General features: G+C 46.5%; 1 long non-coding RNA gene across 1 annotated transcript; it reads left to right on the top strand.

Annotated features, from left to right (window-relative positions):
- The first annotated feature begins 1,986 nt into the window (after nt 1–1,986).
- On the top strand, nt 1,987–5,763 carry LOC120391453. The gene is made up of 3 exons (XR_005591327.1): nt 1,987–2,047; nt 2,498–2,691; nt 5,728–5,763. It is a non-coding gene; the product is annotated as an uncharacterized LOC120391453 (long non-coding RNA).
- The last annotated feature ends 7,361 nt before the right edge of the window (nt 5,764–13,124 follow it).

The following is a 13,124-nucleotide window of genomic DNA, read 5'->3' as shown; positions in this document are numbered from 1 at the left end:
GTTACTGCGGTGGGCAGTTCGCAAATGCAAGTAGTTTTCTGCCCAAGAGAAATCGACCAGCTTGAAACTGACCAGCTTGAAATGGTAAACCCCGCTATACCGCGACCCCGCATTTAGCGCGATCCAATTTTTTGGACCCTGATCATCGTGTTATAGCGGGGTTTCGCTGTATGTGTGTGTGTCAGTGTTAATTTTTACAGCCAAGTGTGGGCAATTGTTGTGGGTTAAAGTTACACAGACATATTTGAACGTTTGTTTCTTGAGGAATTTCTAAAAAATCAGCAAATGTCTAAATAAAGGTTTTGATTCTGTAGAATGAATGGAGAGAAAGAAAAAGGGACATTTCTTTCTGGTTTTGTTCCTTCCAGGTGCCAGCTATTGTGGATATAATATATAGCCACATGGCTACTATCCAGGAGGGCAGCTTGAGGCAATTCCTGCTGGAGGCAGTGTCTATTTTAGCTCACCATCACCTAGAGGCAGTGATCTCCAGCCTACTCAGCAACCATCTGCCAATGGACAGGTATATACCGCTACCTATTGCATTCATCTTGGTAAAACATGGATCCCACAGCTTTGCTGGGAGATGTAGGGCTTTATTTAAGCAGCGGACATTTTGGGATAATTCCTGATGGTTAATAGCCTGGGTCTTTCTCCAGGAAGGTCCAAGAGCATGGTAAGGTGGGGTGTGGAGAGAAATTAAGTGTCATTCTGTTTCCATTAATTCATAACTGCTTTGACATCCTAAAGACCTAACTTTACTGGTATAACTGGAGTGTATTGTTGGAAACATCGACTTCTCTAGCAGGGCTGGCTCCAGGGCTTTTGCTGCCCCAAGCAGCAAAAAAAAAAGGGGGGGGATAAAAAAAACCCCTGCGATCGCGATGTGCAGCTATACTCCTTCGCTCCGAGAAGGAGTGAGGGACCAGCCACCGAATTGCCACCGAAGACCCAGATGTGCTGCCCCTCACCTTTGCCTGCCCCAAGCAGCTGCTTGCTGGGCTGGTGCCTGGAACCGGCCTGGCTCTCTAGACACCTGAATTGACCTCACTTTGGAAATTAGCAGTTGCTGTTGATTTCCTGGTAGCATGACAGCTTCAAGTCCAATCCCTGGCTGATTACAAAGAATAGGGCCAATATTGTCATCAGACCGCCGCTTGGTATCGGTGAGGGTGTGGCTGCTAGAATAGAGTTGCTGTCCTTGGGATTTAAAACTGGACTGGACGCAGATCCATCATTTCATTTAAAGGTCCCCAACTGGGTTATCAGTTATCAGTGCTGGAATCTAAGACCATAAGAACGGCCATACTGGGTCAGACCAAAGGTCCATCTAGCCCAGTGTCCTGTCTTCCGACAGTGGCCAGTGCCACATGTCCTAGAGGGAATGAACAGAACAGGTAACTGTCAAATGATCCATCCCCTGTTGCCCAGTCCCAGCTTCTGGCAAACAGAGGGTAGGGACACCCTTTGTGAAGGGGAACTAGGATGGCCATGAATATTCGTTCTCATAATTGTATGTCCAGTTAGTAGAAATGTGGCTTTTCTTTCATCCACTTGCCTTCCAAACCCTGGATCTTTGGGAGCCACATGCTCAGGATTCCATATTTACTGGGAAGTGGTAAAACAGGAACTGAGATTGGCGCTCTGTGTCCTGTCCTTCGGAAGTCTAGTATTAATGGTTAGGCTGCAGTAAGACTAGGTCACTTAACCTAGTTCTGTAACTGGAAACTCAATATTTAAACAGGAGGAGCGTTAAAGGAGGACAGTGCTCCTAACTTTCTCCTCATAGGCAAGGAGAAAAGTTGGTCTTTACTTAAATAGGACGCATTCAGTCTGAGCCACAAAAGTGTCCAGGGGTCACATGTAACTTCTGTTAAATTGCAGTTACACCAGTGAGCTGTGGAGATCTCTGGGGGGAGACCCCTTGCTTGCCACTCAGGTCCTACAGGTCCTAATAGAAAAAATAAAGACGTCAACAAGCCAAGAAGAAAGCATCACCTCAGAGACTGAAACTGACAGGCATTTGGCAGCTGCTGAACCTCTCTCAGTAAGTTAGATGACAGACACGCCTTTCAGGCTTTCCTCTGCCCTGAGACAATCCTGCTGCTGGAAAGCTAGAAGTGTGGTAGAATATTGCTGTGTGGGCACTTCTCCTCTGATGTACTGTTTCCCTGAGTCCAGCTCTGCTGTCTGTGGAACAAATACGCAGTTTTAGAGTATGTGGCTGATTTACTTAATAACATCTGGCAATTAGAGAGTCTTTGAACCAGGTTGCTCACAGTGCTTTGCAAATATTCCTTAGGACTCACAACATGCCTTGGTAGGTCATACACATTTTTACAGATGTGGGAAACTGAGCCACGAGTTAAGGGAGTTGCTTGCAGTCATTCAAGTTACCGGCAGAAGTGAAAATTCAGTACAGCTGATATCAGAAGGGGAGAAGAGGATGTGATGGTGTTGGGAGGAGATCTCATTTTTTACCATGCTCTCCTTTCAGGCAACATGTGCCATCTTTGAGGTGGTGTCAGCACAGCAGTCGAGCAAAGCTGTGCAGGAGCTGCTCCCAGAGCTGTTTCCTGTTCTCCTGCAGCAGGTCAGCCGAACCTCAGGACAAAAGATGCCTTTGCCAAGGATAAGCAGCTGGAGCCTATTCCAAAAAGACCAACAACATACTGAGGGCAACCCTTGCCGGTAATTAGAAGGAAGGGAGAGAAACAAAGAATTCCAATAGAGTTGTGTGACACTCCCCAGGAATTTCCAGGGTTATGAGGCACCTTACCATTGCCTGCCCTTAGAGTGAGGAAGTCTTGTCTGTGTCTGCTGTGGGTCAGTTCCCTAAAATGACCAGGCTCTGGCAAAACAAGCACTGCCATCCAGGCCTCCTCAGACCCCAGTCTCTTTGTACAGGTTAGTGATAGGCACACACCAACCCCCGAGTCTTCTGACCATTCCGTATAGTGTCCAGACCTTTATCCACTGAACACCCACAGAATTACCGGGCATGCTGTTCCCTATGGAACAGTACACACCAGTTTACTTCTTATACTTTAGACTCTATACTTTATACTTTATTACTTATACTCTATAGTGCAAAACACACAGCACTTAGATATATTTATAGGGCAAACAAGAACAGAGATGGTCAAAGAACAGAATTTCCAGTGACAGTGAGAAAGAATGCAAGCAAAAAATGGTTACATGTCAAATGAAATCATAACATGGTCCTAGAGACTAAACTTACCCAACAGGTTAACCTCCTGTCTAAAGATGTTTCTCACCCAACGTTCTCAACCAAGCCTGATAGTGACCCCGCTGTCCGTCTCGCTGTCCATCTACTTCCTAAGTGAAAGATGCCAGGGTGTCTTCTTTGTCCCCCAAATATACTAGAGCAAACCTTTGAGGTGTACCCCAAAATTGGGTCCCCACCCCTGTCTCCTTCCTGTTACTTTTCTTTCTTTGAAGTTCTCACAGTCCTGAACTGAATGTGAACCCTACATGCTTAATTTACATGTAAACAAACAGATGGAGAAACATTTCTTGCCTTAAAGAAAACCATTTTTTCACCTTTCCTGGTGACTAGTCCCTAGACACAGATCATAAGAATGTAATTTTCAATGCATAGACATGGCTCTTTACACAGCATCTGTAGATGTGTTTCACAATGATATTGGTGACATGAGCTTTTATTTGAGACTCATATGGCAATCTTTTAGTGATCTTTTAGCCCCTTAAACCACTGACTCACTCTGGGAATGTCCGCCTGCAAATTCCTCTGTAATTTTAACTGCGGGTCCAGATTAACTGGCTGGTGCCACGTAACCTATACTCAGATATGCTCAGGGTGACTCTGAAGAAACTTCCAGAATCATGCAGTCCATGATCTCCCCCACAGTTTGAGTATGTGGCCTTACCAGTAAGTGGTCCAATCTTTCAATTTCTATGCAAATGCACAGAGGCCTAATCCTCAATCCATCTTTCAACTCTCCATTTCTGGCAGTACTTTTCTGTGGACAGGCCCCACCTCGTCCAGCATGGCTGCCTTAATCACGCCCTAATCTCTTGCCCGCTAATCACTAAGAGCCATATATGTGCTTCCCGGTTAAATGGGGTGTCAGTCGAAAGGCCCACATTGTTCTGTCCTTGTGAGGTCTCACCGCTGCTCCTTTAAGAGTAACCAAAACCAGATCAGGGTTGTTCGCAGGTCCCATTTTACAGAGTCTGATCTCCTGTGCCTGGTTTCCATTTCCTGTCACGGGACTTGCCAGACTTTGGAGGAGTTGTTGCCAGACCTGGGCTTGTTCCTGTATAAATTCCTGAAGGCTCTTTTGCTGTTAAACCTACCAGGCAAGCAAAGGCTGTTTTTCTGCCTGGTGGGATTGTTAGAAGGTCTGTGGGGTCTTCTACACCAGCAGTTCTCAACTGGGCCGGTTTTAGGGGGTCCGCCAAGCAGGGCTGGCAGTAGACTAGCTGGGGCTTAGGGCAGAAAGCTGAATCTCTGAGCCCAGCCAGGCTGGAGCCCTGAGGCCCAGCACCTGCACTAAAGCCCCAGCCCCTGCACCCTGTGGAGTTAAAATCTAGAGCCAGGAGCCCCAAACTCTGATGCCTGGCAGGGCAGAGGCCTGGGAGTGGGCCATGGAGTATTTATAGCTTGTTGAGGTGAGAGGAGGCTCAGAAACAGAAAGGTTGAGAACCCTGTTCTAGACTTCTCCTTGCTGCTTCACCACCCATTTCAGTGTGTTCCCTCCATCACCTGGACTGCCAGACCTCTACCCCGGCTTCTCCAGCAGGCTCTCTATTTGCATAGATAACAGGGAAATCCCTGATGAGCCCCCAGCTGTGACAGAGAGGGGTGTTGCACCCCCACATCTTCTACAAACACAGACCACGTTGAGACTTTCTTGCTTGTAAACACCAACGTGAAGTCTATTTAATCCCCCTACCAATACATAGCACCTTTATCTTGTATCTCAACTTTCTAAACTCTTCTCCAAAATGGGGGGAAGGTGTTTCCACTCAGAGAGCTCACTTTGTCAGGCTCTCCCAGCTTTTTGTCTTTCTGTTTCTCTTTGGGTGACCAGACAGCAAGTGTGAAAAATCAGGATGGGGGTGGGCGGTAATAGGCACCTGTATAAGAAAAAGCCCCAAATATCAGGATATCTGGTCACCCAAGTTTCTTTCTCTGTCTGTTCCCCTCAAAGGGCTCCTGCCCATGTCCTTTTATACAGTTTCCCTGTTAATGGAATGATTGGTTCCATGACTCACTAGCCCCAATCTGACCTCGTAATCAGCTACACCTCTGTCCAATTAGGCTTTCTGTAAGGAACTGAATTAGTACTAATAGTGACCAGAGTGCTGACTCAAGTGCATACCCTCAGCACTCTGTCACATCATATCTGGAGATACAACCCCAAAATATCCACTAGTGATCACCACATTCTATGCCCCCCAGTTTTTGGGTCCTGATCGTGTATCTTTTTTATATCCTTGTACTCTGCTAGTATCCATACTCCTTGCAGAAAGTGAAAATAACTGCAAAATTTTGTCCCTAGCAAAACTAGTCATATGAGATGTATGAGACAGAAACTTACCTCCTGGCATCAAGTCCTTCCAGGGACACTGGTGTCCAGGATATTGCCAGTGGATGAACTGTCGATGAACAGCAGACCTGACAAGTAACCTGGGCTTCCTGACTCTGTTCAGGCTGCACCTTCCTACTGATTGCTGCAGTTCTGTGCCTCTCTTTCCCCAGGTTTTCTGTCCAAGCGTTAGAGTCTGTGCTTTCCAAAGTTGGGAATGAGAGACTGGTGAGAGTGCTCAGGAAGCAGAAAACATGGATTCTGCTTGAAAACCCCCAGACTCACCATGAGGGAGTGTGTCTGCTGGTGAGGTAAGAGATCTAAGAGGCATGATTTTATCCTTGGGAATCAGTAGCAAATAGAGTGGCTGAGAGGGAACCTCCAGTTTATAGCTTTGTGGGGGGTGCCCTGGGTGGAAACACACAGCTCCCACCCATAGATATCAGAGCTGTCTGCTCAGAGCAGCTGAGTTTTTGAAGTGTGCAATCGACCCCATAAGCGGTTTTTTGCCTTCCAGTGGTCTGCTAAGATTTGGACTAATAACACTTGAGATCATCCAGAGCCTCCTCCCCTGGGTGAATTCCCCAATGGAAAACTTCCGAATCACCGGCACAGCTTTCCTTGCCCAGGTAAGACACAGGGCTCCGAAGAGCAGTTTCACCATTAGACCATTGTCTGTTTGCCTTTCTTTTAAGGAGTTGTACAGTTCAGTTCATAGGAGTAACTGTCATTTTAGATAGTAGACTGGGTCCCCCTTTATATGGAAACCTGACAAGGAACTTCATTCTACCTTTCGGAGTCATTCTCTCGCTGATATTTGTATTGCTGCCATTGCCTATACTAGCTACACAACCACAGGTGCTGGCTGAGAGAGATACAGACAGAGTTTGAAGTACTGGACCTCTTCTGCCAAGTCCCAGTGCTGATACTAACCAACAGCTCCTGGTTTTGGTTTCACTCAGCAGATCTTCGGAATGAACCTAGTGTCCTAATACTATAAAACAAGCAACATACAAATACATTCACATCTGTCTTAGGTTCTCATGACGATTGTATCTGAGTACCTCAAAACTCTGTAATGTATGTATGTATCCCCACAACACTCCTGGGAGGTAGGGAAGCACTATTATTCCTATTTTACAGGCAGGGAGCTGATGCACAGAAGGGCTAAGTGATTTGCCAAGGTCACCCAGGAAGTCTTTGAGGGAGCAGGAATTTGAACCTGGGTCTCCTAAGTCCTAGACAAGTGTGTTAACTGCTGGACCATCCTCCCTTTCTACAGCCCTCCTCTAACATCTGCATCATATTTCCACTTATGCTAAGTAACTATCTTAGGGGCTCATCTGGTTCTAAGGAAAACAATCGATCTGTGCCTGGGATGGGCTGTTCCTGGGCTTTGAGGCTCCTTACAAGAGGCCCCATGGTCCTACTGCACCCTGCCCCAGGAAAAGAGCCACAAATCTGGGTCTGTCTAGAGAGGCCTCATGAGAGCAGCCAATCGGAGCCCATCAGGCTCAGCTAAAAGGAGCTGCAGGGCCTTAGCAGGTCAGTTCCTGCCAGGAACTGAGGGGCAAGAAACGATGCTGCTCTCTGGCCACAGAAATTCCAGGGATTGCCAGAGTTTGATTCTGGCAGCATTTGCTTAAGTTGGGTTTGCAGGAAGAGAGTCCTTAAGAACTTGAACCTTGAGGTGAGGGTGAAGCTAAAAGTGGCTGGTAGGAAAAGCAACAATGAACTGAAATCAAGCGGTGCCTAACTACTGTTTACAGGGTCCATGGTTTGGAACCCAGAGTTATGGGCAGGCCTTGGATCCCCTACCACTTACAGTGGCATAAGCCCCAGGAAGGGGACAATGCTTACGGAGAGCTTGAACAAAGAGCAGAATTTCAAGGACCCAGAGTTGGGGCTGAGACCCTAGTGAGGGCAATGGGACTGTTCTTGACTAGCCCAGAAGGGGTTCATTTGGACTTTGGGACTTAGCCAGAGGCCTGAGCCACAGAAGACTCACTGAGGTCAGCTGGCAGGGTGCACCAGGGGTGAGAAAAGGACTGTGGTACCAGACCTGGCCACTAAGGGGCTCTCAAGAGGTGAGTGGATCCCTATTATAGTGCCCAAAAGGAAAGCTGCATGTTTTTAAGACATTTCTCATTTGTGTGGAATGATAAAGTTAGTGTGTTATGTGCCACGTATCAGAGGGGTAGCCATATTAGTCTGTATCCACAAGACTGTGGCTATAGGAGGACTCCTTGTTGTTTTTAGTGTATTCTATGCCGGCTCAAATTCTATTCCCAATCTTAAGGATCATATTGGTGCTAATGGACATGTTGATTTTATTTCAGCTAATGACTGATCCCATGCTCAGGAGAAGAAGTTGCTTAAGAGTGTCTTATGATCTTGGAAGAAAGGTCACAGGATAGGAACAGCATTGTCCGTCAGATGGCTGTAAGAGGCCTGGGAAATATAGTCAATGGGGCGCCTGTGAAGGTATGAGAGAATACTGAATAGGATGCAACATAAGTAGAGAATCCAAGGGAAATAATTGCTCAGAGTTTACAGAGGCTGCACACAATGCACTAGGCCAAATTCTGCTCTCTCCCATACCCTAGTCACCTTTTTGCAGTCAATACAGAGCAAGCTGGATCCTTTGGTAAACTGGGCATAAGCAAACAATGTGCACTTTAATGTAACCATATGTAAATGTATACATCTAGGAACAAAAAATGCAGGCCATACTTACAGGACGGGAGACTCTATCCCAGGGAACAATGATGCTGAGAAAAAACTTGAGCCATGGCAGATAATCAGTTGAACATAAGCTCCCAATGCGAAGTTGTGGCCAAAAGGATTGAAATGATCCTTGGAGGCATAAATAGAGGAATCTTGAAGAAGAGTAAAGAAGTTATTTTCCTCTGAATATGGCACTCATGTGAGTGCTGCTGGAATGCTGTGTCCAGATCAGATGTCCACAATTCAAGAAGGATGCTGATAAATTAGAGGGGATTCAGAGAAGAGTCACAAGAACTATCAAAGGATTGGAAAATATACCTTTAGTGATAGACTCAAGGAGCTCAATCTATTTAGCTTTACAAAGAGAAGGTTAAGGAGTGACTTGAGGACAGTCTATAACTACTCACATGGGGAACAAATTTTGATAATGGGTTCTTCACATTAGCAAACAATGGTATAACAAGATTCAATGGAGAAAAAGGAAGCTAGATTAATTCAGACTGGTAATAAGGCGTACATTTTTAATAGTAATTTTAATTAATCATTGGAACAATTTACCAAAAGTTGTTGTGGTGGATTTTCGGTCACTAGCAATTTTAAAATCAAGATTGGATGTTTTTCTAAAAGATGTACTCTAGTTCAGAGACTATTTCGGAGAAGTTCTATGTTATGCAGGAGGTCAGACCGGATAATCACAATGAACCCTTTTGGCCTTGGAATCTAAGTAACTAGAAATCTAATAATAGGATTATGCACGTGTATTATGTTACTGAGTTTGGCTCATTGTAGCTAGCACCTGGTCTGAAATATAGCTATAGATCTCAGGAGGGAGAGAGGGTTGATGAAATTCCCACAGCTTCATAACTGCTAAAGAAAAGTTCTTAGAAGTGTGATCAGTGATAAGTTTTCTTTAATGTCGTATGTTTGTACAGGTGAAAAAGTACAAGAAGTTTCTTCTGGACATACTGATCGGGCCTTACATGACGTTTTCAGTTCTGAAGTGATTGGTGAGAGCATGAAAGCACTGGCCAAAGTCCTGAAGGAGCTGAAAGAGAAGGACATCGGTTCTTCCTTCAAAGACCTCACCGAACAGATCCGGGCCTACTTTGACGATGTATGTGAACAGAACTCTCCAACCCCAGTTCAACCGATCTTGATTAGACTCGATTTACGATGTGTGATGTGGACTCCCTGGGCATTGCTCATGTCAGAGTGCAGAGATTTTAGGCCCCAGGGAAGGGAAGTATTTTACGGAGGAGGAGAACATTAGGAGGATGGGGATGACATCCCTGCTCCCACAGTCTCACCCTTCTGTTCTTGATTGCCACTGAGAACCTCAAAGAAAGTCTGAATACTAGATTAGGTAGCTAGATAACCATGAAAAGGGGGTTACAGAGTGCAATAGAAAGTGTTGGGCCTGCTCTATACCGTTTTTATGTGAGAGGGTTGGAATGATAATTCTGTTTTGCAGAGAATTTTTGAGATTTCAAATTTTGGTTTTGTTCCTATTTGTGGGAACCTCCCCAAACTTCAGAACTCCTTGTGAAACAGAATTACTATTCTCAACCTAGCTCTGTTGGAAGCCTTGGCCTGGGCAGTCTGCTCTCAGACTATCCTGGTGCTGGGAACCCAGGAAACTCTGGGAGCTAGAGGTGCCAGGAGTTGCAAATTTGAGAGCTAGGACCCCAGGGTCATAGAATTGGAAGGGACCTCAGGAGGTCATCTAGTCCAACCTCTGCTCAAAGCAGGACCAATCCTCAGCTTTTATCCCAGTTCCCAAAATGGCCCCCAGGGACTGAACTCACAACCCTGGGTTTAGCAGGCCAATGCTCAAACCACTGAGCTATCCTTCCCCAAAGCTGGGAGCCTGAAGCCTATGATCCCAGTCAGCCTGCTAGATTGGCTGCCAAGGAGCTGGATGGGTGTATTGAGAAGACACCAGGCAGGTTTCTAAGGACCCTGCCTGGCTTCTGGAGGAATTTCATCAAAATTGAACTGTCTCTAAAATATTTTCATGAATCAGAAAATTCGAATAAAAAATTGGTTAATTAAAGTTTATCTGACTAGCTGTAGTTGCAATCACTCTACTTTAGCGTAGAAGAGACGGCTGTGTGAGGTGCGTGATGGGATTGTCCCTTACTTACCAAGTTGTGGGGCTTTCTTGGCTGTAGGAGAATGATGGTCTTCGCTCAGTGGCCTTTGTCCTATTTGGCATCCTGGCTCAGTTGACAAAGAAAAAATGGAAGGCCTATTTCGCTGAGCAGGTTCGAAAGAGCTGGGTCATACTTCTGCTGCACCTGCAAGACCCAAGCCCCGAGGTTTCAATGGTAAGACCAACAGTGACTTATTTACTAAGCCAAAGGAATCTTCCTCCCAGTGCCAGGGAGCACTGCTATTCCTGCTTGTTGTGGAGGCCCAAATTCTCCCCTCAGTTCATTGCCCTCCTGCTGAGTCACTTCCAGCCAGGTTGGTCCATGGCTGCCTCACCAGAATCCAGGATAGGTCATGGGTCTGACCCCTACAGGTCTCTGTTCCTGTCTGACTCTTCACCCCAGGCCCCTGCCTCCCCAGAACAGAGGAGAGACCACAGCTGTGCCTGGTGAAGCAGCTTTCATCGGTATATCTGTTCCCAAAAGACATTGATGCTACCTCCAGGTTTCAGTGGACGCTCTCCACTCTATAAGTCATTCCTGCATGTTTCTGCCAGTCACATCCAGATGAATCCTTTTTTGTCCTGGAATAGATGAGCAGTCACGCAGATGAGTTCCCTTTGATTGAACATAGCACTCGGTAGGGAACAAGTCAATGGTGTGACGCTCTTTTTCAGGAATGCAGAGCTACATTTCACCTCTGTTTCCTGCTTTGGGACTGAAGAGACTCCAACATGCGATCAATAAGCACCTTGGTGGCAGAGCCGAGCTGAAGCCTGAAGAGCTCCAGGTGGACATTTGCAGACACCTTGTGAGTGAGCTGTTGAACTGTAGGAGATTATTGACTGGAGGGTGATGGGAAATGTAAATCTGCCCCAGATTCCCATTTTTTCCACTTCTACCCAGCCACCTGTTCTTGCTCTTATTTACCTGTGGTTCATAAAAGCATGTGCTGGCAGTCAAAGGGCACTTCTAGCCAGAGAGAGCTCATGTGTCCCTGATTTCTAGGCCAAAGAAAATGCAGAACTGCTGGAGAACTTGTATAGCACAACCATCGCGCCCTTCAGTAGCAGCTGAAGGGATCCGGCAGGTGCCGCCAACTTAGCTGGTGAGAGATGATGCCCAGTGTCCCTTTGATATTCCCATTGAGGGAGACAGAAAATCCCACTGTGCAGCACTGAGCTGCCATTAATCTCTCTGTGCCTCAGCTTCCCACCCATAGATGGAGATGTTAATGTCCCTACCTCCAGGATGGTGGTCGGAGGAATTCATTAGTTGCTATAAAGTGCTTCGGGATTGTTGCAGGAAGCACGGTGCAGTCATTTCAGAGTAGTGCCTGGGACACTGTCACGTAGGGCATGGTTACACTTTGAGCTGGGGGTATAATTCCCATCTTGATGAGACACACCCGCACTAGCCCTTTGTGCTAAAAATAGAGAGTAGCTGCAGCGGCAGGAGCAGCAGGAGGTTTAACCACCCCAAGTATGATCCCATCCAAACCCCAAAGTCTATTCTCACAGTGGCTGCTCCTCCCACGGCTTGTGCTGCCTTAGCTACATTCTAATGCTAGCGCTGTCAGAGCTAGTGTGGGCCTGTCCCATTGAACTGGGTGTGATACCTCTAGCTCAAAGTGCAGACCTACCCAGTGCTGTTCAGTGCTCCTCACTGTGACTTCATCACTGGGAGGCAAGCAGCCCACCTCCCCATAGCGCCTGCTGTTTCACCTTCCTGGCCACAGCACCTTGTCAAGGAAGCATTAGGTTCCTCCTGTTTGGCCCTGTGGCCTCTTCTCCCTAGCACACCCATGTGAGACAGGCAGGCATTGGGGCTCACCTATCAGTCACCTTGTGAGATCCCTGCTTAGAACTCGCTTATTCCTGGCCCCAGTCCTTTGCTCAGACCACTAGACCAAACACTATCTTAGTATGTCTCCAATAACTGACTGCAGTGGCAAGAGGAGCACAGACTGTTTCATCAAGCAAATGGGTTTTATGTAAACATTCTTTTAAAAAAATGTCTCTCTCATTCTCTTCAGTGTGGACTCTAAACTGCTCTAGCATCCTCTTGCCCACAGCTCACCCTTAGGCCCACAGTAGGAGACCCCAAAGACCTGTCTAGGGGCTGCTAATATCACTTTGCACTCAACAAGGGAAGGTTTTATTGTTATTGTTGTTATTTATTTGACATTGTGTATTTAGGCATCATCCTGGAACACACAGACACTCAGCGTATGAAATGGCTGGACCTGGAACATCTGCTGATGTGTAAGTGATAAATACAGCTGAAGTCCTGCTCATTAATGAGTTATAAAGGAATTTAGCTGACAAGCAGCAGTAACCGATACCACTGGTGCAAAGTGCATCAGCCACACATCAAAGGACAAATTCACTCTTGCCCAGTAGAAAGTCAGCCTTAATTTCCCCTGAAGGAGGAAGCTGCAGAAGGTGTGATATGAGTCAGTGCATCTCCTGGTTGTCCTGGCAATGCCCCTTCCCAGCCAGTGCTCTCCACACTTTGGGCTTTATTGGCTTTCTGTGGACTCCCAAGTGAGAAGTAGCCACTTTCTGCTACCCCAAATTTCCCACCAGCAATTTTGCTTCCAGTAGGTGCCCTGTATCATGCGCAAACCAGCTTGGACCTGGCCTGTGTTAAATTCCACGTTGAGTTGAGC

Source organism: Mauremys reevesii, linkage group 25 (assembly GCF_016161935.1).
Source record: "Mauremys reevesii isolate NIE-2019 linkage group 25, ASM1616193v1, whole genome shotgun sequence".
In the NCBI taxonomy this organism is placed as follows: Eukaryota; Metazoa; Chordata; order Testudines; family Geoemydidae; genus Mauremys; species Mauremys reevesii.
Note: the sequence above shows the minus strand (reverse complement) of the source record. Positions and strands in the feature narration are given on the sequence as shown.